Below are 7,281 nucleotides of genomic sequence, written 5' to 3'. Positions count from 1 at the left end.
AAGGGTCCAGACCCGAAACGTCAGCTTTCCTGCTCCTCTGATGCTGCCTGGCCTGCTGTGTTCATCCAGCTCTACACCTTGTCTCTATCCAACGTCTCTTAACCTCTTTGCTCTGTGGAGAACAACTCCTAGTGTCTTCAATGTATCAAAGTAACAGTTTTCTTCAATCTCTCCAAAGTCTTCATGTCCTTCCTAAAGTGTGGTGCTCATAATTGGACAGGATACTGCAGGTGGAGTCAAAGAAATGGGATGAACCTTCCAAGGATAGGAAATCAAAGTCAGACTACCACTTCATTCCTTTTACCCACCCTGCCCCAGACTGCACTACACTGAAGAGAAAACCATGCACACTTTTTCTGTTGCAGTAACTAATCCAGGGATCAAAATGTTCTAAAGGCACTTTCACAAGCTGTGGAGAGAAGCTAAATGGGGGAGTTGAGAGGGTGTAGGAGCAGGTTGATAAGTGAATGGGTGTGGGATAGGGTGGTATGGTGGGTTTAGAGGGTAAGGTTTCAGCGAGGTTGGTAAAAAGGGGAAGCATAGGTTGAGGGAAATCCTGGGGAATTCATGTCAGGTCAGGTCAAAGGGATTTTGGGAAAGGTAAGGGTTGTCAGCTCAGAAGGGTTGTTGGGTCAGGGGATTTATCAGGGTCAGATTAAGGAAAGTATTGGGGGTGTGGAGTTGTTTTGTTAGGTTGAGGGTTATGTTAGGGGAGGGTCAGGTCAGGGAGATGTCGGGTCAGAGGACATCCGGGATTGCTGTTGGATCAGGTCAGGGAATGGCGAGTTGCGGGGCTCTTGGGTTTTGGATTGGAAGTGAGGGGTCATGTTGGAGGAATCAGGTCAAGGAAGGTGTTGAGATGGGTGGGTTACATCAGGTCAGTGTGGGATGGGAGAGTGAATCGGGTTGTCAGTTGAGAGTTGGGGACATCAGTTTTACAGTTACCCTGGAGGTGGAGCAGGTCTTAATTACTCAAAATTTTCCTGGATATCTATTCAGGTTAGTGAATCAGAATCTTCTGAAGTCTGTGACTGTAACTCAGAATTGTATATTTTTAAGAGGGTTCCGGACAGGGTAAGTAACCATTGGAAGTTTAAATCTCCCAGGCTATTTGCAGATGGTCAGTATGTCAGGACTTCAACATGTTCCCATAGTACATATGTGAGAGTAGATTATTGCAATGCCAGTTTTCCAATTAAAAGATATCAGTGAATATTTTAGAAAGGTTTAACATAACTTCTTGGCATTTGTACTCCATTTCCCTCTCTTTAATGCCCATAATTTCTCAGTTTTACTGATTTGTTAATCTGTCCTGAGACCTACAAAGATTTTTGCATCGAAATGTTCAGACCTCTCGGTGTTCACATTCCCTTTAAACATATATGATTTAAAAATTTACCATTTAGCTTGTACTGTTCTCATTCGTCTTACCAAAACTTAATACCTTGCTGTATTGAATTTCATCTGTCAAATGTTCACCAATTCCACTTGTCTCTTAATTTCTAGGAGATAGCAAGAAGTGCTGATGCTGGAAGTCAGAGTCAATACAGTGTGGAGATGGAGGAACACAGCAAGTCAGGCAGCATTGGAGGAACAGGAAAGTCGACGTTTTGTGTCGGGACCCTTCATCAAGAGGGGTCCCGACCCAAAACGGTGACTTTCCTGTTCCTCTGATGCTGCCTGACCTGATGTGTTCCTTTAGCTCCACACTATACAGCCTTTTAATGTCTATCATTATCTTCCTCACTGTTTACCATGCTTCTATGTTTCATACAACCTGAAAGTCAAAACTGTGCCCTATATCCCCAAACTGAAGGCGTTAATATATATCAAAACAGTAATAGTTCTAGTACTGAGCCCCAGGAAACACTAATGAGTTAATGTTAATGTTAATTAATTAGTGTTAATGAAGTATTGCCCCGAAATGCTTCCTTACCACCAATGTTAAACTACTTAGTCTGTAATTGTCAAGTTTATCCTTCTCCTTTTTCTTGGTCTCCTCCAGTTTCTTGGCACCAGCCCATTATCTAGGAAAGATTGGAAAAATATGACTAGCACCTCAACGATTTCTCCTGCTACTTCGCTCAGCATCCTGTGATACAGCCCAATAGGACTATGCACCTTGTCCAAGTTAAGTACTGCCAGCCTTTCTAGTACCTCTTCATCACTTATTTTTATGTCATTCAATGTCAGTGAATCAATTCTCATACTTCCTCCTTTCAACTCTTATTTTCTTTTTCATTTCTTCCTGTACTTTTGACATCCAGCCTGGTTTTTGTTTGTATTATGACAATTTTTTTTTTGCTGTGTCAACTCCCTACATCACAGAGGGAGCTCCAGCTTTGTTTGTCCTTCCTCAGCCCTGTGTGTATTTACATTGGAATATATTCCAAAATTTCATTTCATAGCCCTCATTCTGATGACGTGGCAATTTTACAAATTTGTATATGTATATGACTATTTCAGACCTGAGCTGGGTATGTTTAACTTTCTTCAGTATTAACACCTAAACATTATTATGGCTTCACGTTTCACAGTTAAATACCTTAGCTTTCAAATATATAAGGTGTTAGTTAGTAATGTAGCGCATCTGTAATGCAGCTTGAATCAATGGCTTAGATCTTTCTCATTTGATAAATATAACTTGGTCATTGGAAAATGTGAAGAACTTTTCCACAGCAAAAAAAAACACTACTCATTATGATTAACAGATTTTCCCCTCTTCTATCTGTGCAAAAATATGCTTATTAATCAGTGACTAAGTAAAAGCCCAGTTAAGACTATTGTTGTTCATTGAATTGATATCAAATATATTTCAATACAGATAAAACTTATAGTTCCAAATATAATCAAGTGGCAAATTTTCAAATACCTCAAGTTATTATGAATCTTGTTGGGAGTGTTTTCATATACATACAGAAAAGCTACAAATGTTAGGAAAGCAATGAAGGACCCCACTAAGTACTGGCCTTCTGATCAGCTTCTGTGTATCTACAACACTCTGTATGTAAGTTTTTGTTACAAGGTAATGCTTAATTACAATATTCTACAATGCATAGATTAAGACTGTTTTAAATCACGTCATTATTCCAATGTAGTTAGTCAGATGACTAGACAGTTTCCAAGAATTATTAAATATTTAGCAGAACTTAATATTTTGACTTGTTAGTTAGCATTCTAAAAACTGTGTTACATTTTCATTTTACATGTCTTTAATCTACAAATTCAGCCTAGGTCACAACATTAGGAAAAAAAATAGAATTTCTCAAAAAGTTCCTATTTCAAAACTGGATTGCTATTTTCTTTAAATGCTCCATGGTTGATATAACTTAATTTCTGATATGTTACATCTTAATAATGAGTCATAGCTAAACATACATTAATGTGAAATACATTCACTTACAAAATTAGTTGAAACTGATTCAAGAGGTTTTGTTTCAGGACATAGACAGTAGGAAATTTTGTTGCTGTTGAAAAGAGGAAGCAGATTTTATCAGTACTTAAATGGCAATCTCACTCACAGATCAACAGTGCTAACTTGAAAAGAGACTGGCTGTCTTCAATAATTGACACACTGACTGCACTCAGAGTGGAACCACCTTTAAAGTTTATATTCAGGTAGGGCGAACTTCCTTTCCAGAAAGGATACATTTCATTCTTATAAAATATTCCTTGGACTGAGTACTAATGTAAAAAAAAATACAAGTTATTTTTTAAGAGAAATATGATTGTAGTTTTAAAGTTATGATTAAGCAATGTGCTATAAATATGTAATGTAATGTAATGTAGATGTATTCATAAGGATTTTTCTTTAATGTGGCGCAGCATAGTAGACTCAGACTCAGGTTATAGAATGTGGAATCGGGCAACAATTAGCAGACTGCATAGGAAAGTGGTTGTGTAACAGAAAATAGGTTGGTGCAGTGATTAAGGGTAACTGTTCAGACTAACAAAGAGTCAGAATGATCACTTTATTCACAATATATGTTAATATTTAGAGTTGGGAGCTGGAAGTGTAATTTCAAGTTTTCAGAAAGCACAGAATAAGACTGAATTGCTACCACTGTGAAAAAAAAAGAGCCAGACAACTAGAATACATGTGTAGAATGACCATGCAATTGACAAGTTAACTTTAATATATGGGGTTCATTTCTAGATGCTTAGAATTTAAAAGCTGTAATATTTTCTTAAATGTAAAGTGTGGTTAGACCACAATGGATTATAAGCTGATCGAGATCTTAATATTTAGAGATAGGGAACATGTTTTCACTTGTTATGTATTCAAATCTAATGAGCATAAATATAAGGCAACGACAAATAAAGCCAGTAAGAAATTCAGGAAAATCTTCTTTACCAAAGAATGGTTAGAAGGTGAGGTGTGCTTCTACAACAAATGGTTGATGCAAACAGCGTAGATGCATTTAAGGGTCAGCCAGACCATTACATGACAGCGGACAGAAGATATGTTGAAAGAATTAGATAAAAAAAAGGAAACTCTTAAGTGCCAGCATAGAGAGTTGGACTAAATTAACCATTTCTGTGTGCTGGACTTAAAATTTGATACAATTGATTCAATTGTTGCATGTTACATGGTGTTAATGGCAACGATTCATTTTGGATAAATGTCTGATAACAAATATTCATATCAGACTTGTTTATTATGACATTTCTGTTTTGTATGAAAAGTGATGCTGAATAGAGAATTGATCAATGTATAGTTTGCAATGGGACTGAAAACAAAAAGGAAAATCAATAATAAAATACATCATAGAACAACATGATTTTTTTTTTCTTTGAGAAGCTCTTTTTCTGGTCTAGGCTAAATCCTGTATTAGAGCTAGATGTTTTGGGGTTCATGAGTTACAAACTACCAAAGTACACAATTGATAATTCATACATAATTTTAAGATAGTTTAAATGAATTAAGAAAAGGAGTTTAGATACAATGAATTAGCAAAGTAGTAGCAGATTACCCATGACATCCTTATTTCAGTGCTTGTTGCCTTTGACTGTGGCTGGCTGTGGTTGACAACATTTTAAAAACACCTCCCTTGTGATTGAGCTCCCAAGATCTCACTGCCAACATTTAAATTTGGGCTGGCAGAGGCCTGACAAACAACCCTTGCCTGCAACTGAGCAGAATGAGCAGCACTGGAAAGCTGTTGTTTTTGTTATCACTTTAATGCAGCTTCCATAGGTTTGTTGTATTTTAATTACAAATAGAAAATGCTGGTGAAACCCAGTAGGTCAAGCAGCATCTGTGAAGAGAGAAACAGAGTTAATGTTTTGAGTCCAATATGACTCTTTTTCAGAATAGTATTTTATAATTTATTTTATATCAACTTACCGTAGAATTAAGTTAGAGAATTACATTCAAATCGTGTTGCCAAGCAAATTTCCAGCCCTTACTACACTAGCTGAGCCAGCAGACCGAGCCAATACCACATTAAAATTGACGTTTTCAACAAGTGCATTGAATCATAGAATTTAAAGTTGGTCATTTTGTTCATTATATTTGTGATAGCTCTCCAACAGAAGCTGTTATTTCATTCACATTTCCTTCAGTTTCCCTTTAATCTTTCCATACTTCCTTTCCAAATCCGTAGGATTCAGTGCAGAATGTATAGCACTTGGCCCTATTCTGCCAAATCAGTAAAGTTCAGTGGTGATCTATACCAGCTCCATATCACTGTCTTTGCCCTGCATTCCATACTATATTCAAATGTATTCAAAAATCTATCAATATTAGATTTAAAATTTATAATTGACCAGTGTCTATTGCCATTTGAGGAAGACAGTGCAAACTTCAATCATCCTTTGGTTGTCGATGTGTTTCTTAACTTCATTTCAGGAAAGTCTGGCTCAAAATTTTAAGCTATGATTCTTGGTCTTAGAATTCCCTACTTTCAGTAAAGGTTTCTATTTAGCCTATGCTTCCTTAGTATCTTAAAACTTTGATCAAATCACATCTTAACCTTCCAGGGATTATAATACAAAGGTTTGTGTAAGTAACTTCATTACATTACTTAAATTTTGGATTCCAGCGATCAATAGGGTAAACCAACATTGCATTCTCTTTAAAGCAAATATGTCTTTCTTGAGGTATGTTGGTCACTGCTGCTCATAGTGCTCTTGATGTTATCTTAACCAAGGCTTCAGCTGACCACAGCATGACTTCTACTCCTTGTATTACAGCTCACCAGTTAGAAAACTCATTATTCCATTAGCTTTCAGGATTTTCTGTTCATGATATTTTAATTTTCTGTGCACACAGAGCACAAAGTCTCTTTGGAACTCTATTGTTTCTAGTTTTCACCATTTAGAAAGTAGCCTGTTCTATCTATTTCAGATAAAAAATGAATAAACTCGCATTTGACTGCACTAAAATCTATTTGCCAGTTTTGACAATTTGCTTGATTTACTAATATCTTTTTGTAATTTTATACATGCATCTAAATGGCTTAGCATGCTACCTAACTTTACATTATTGACAAACATGGACGCATGGTTTTCTATCCTCCTATGTACGATGTTATTTAAATATCTTTAACAGTGTGACCCTAACACAAATGTTCGTGGGACATTATCTGACTCACTTTCCTATTTAGTTACTCTGACAATCATGGTCTACTTAAGAGGGAAAGACAGCTTAAATGGAACACTATGGGATGTTAAAAGATTGTTTTAAAGTGCAGCATCCATACCAATGCACTGCCTTCAATCAGCAGTCAATGCTTACTAGATTTGAGTACCATTGATAAATTATACTTCAGCGAAGTTATTTATATATGTGAATGAATGGAATGCAAATAACACCATTCACATGTGAAAATGCGGCATATTGTTTGTTCATACTGAAAATCATTCTTAATGAACTGTACCAGGCAATACAATCAGAGAGTCATTGTTTTCCACTGTCTGTGATTCTGTGATGTCAACTTAATAATTTTTTCAAAATGTTTTGTTTTTAATGGTAAAGTAATTTATTTATAGGAATAATCATTAGAAAAGTTAAAAGCATTGCAGGAATCTCCCGTCGCAATTTCACTTCCTATTTTAAAGTATCAAGAAAGTATTGTGTAAACAAAATACGTGTTGTATTTTCTTAGTCTTTGTAGTGCATACTTAATTAAAAATAGCATTGTTGGTCAGTTGGAATGTATTATTTTTGATGAACTTTTTGTTTTGATGTAGAGTTGGTGCCACTTTCTTACTGTTGCTTAGAATGGAACTACTTGATTTTAATCTTCTCATGGAAAGTCCAAAAGTAAGATTCCTGCA

General features: G+C 36.0%; 1 protein-coding gene across 2 annotated transcripts in view; it reads left to right on the top strand.

The window, feature by feature from the left end:
* LOC109933517 (transcription factor EC) overlaps positions 1–7,281 on the top strand; it is a 148,938-nt gene that overhangs the window by 15,033 nt on the left and 126,624 nt on the right. For both annotated transcript variants that reach the window (XM_048607527.1, XM_048607528.1), the window contains exon 4: positions 2,006–3,618. The gene's annotated coding sequence lies outside the window, so the exon portion shown is untranslated. The remainder of the gene's footprint in view (positions 1–2,005; positions 3,619–7,281) is intronic.

This window comes from Rhincodon typus, chromosome 18, assembly GCF_021869965.1.
Source record: "Rhincodon typus isolate 14 chromosome 18, sRhiTyp1.1, whole genome shotgun sequence".
NCBI lineage: Eukaryota > Metazoa > Chordata > Chondrichthyes > Orectolobiformes > Rhincodontidae > Rhincodon > Rhincodon typus.
The sequence above is the reverse complement of the archived record's forward strand: the minus strand, read 5'-3'. Positions and strand labels throughout refer to the sequence as shown.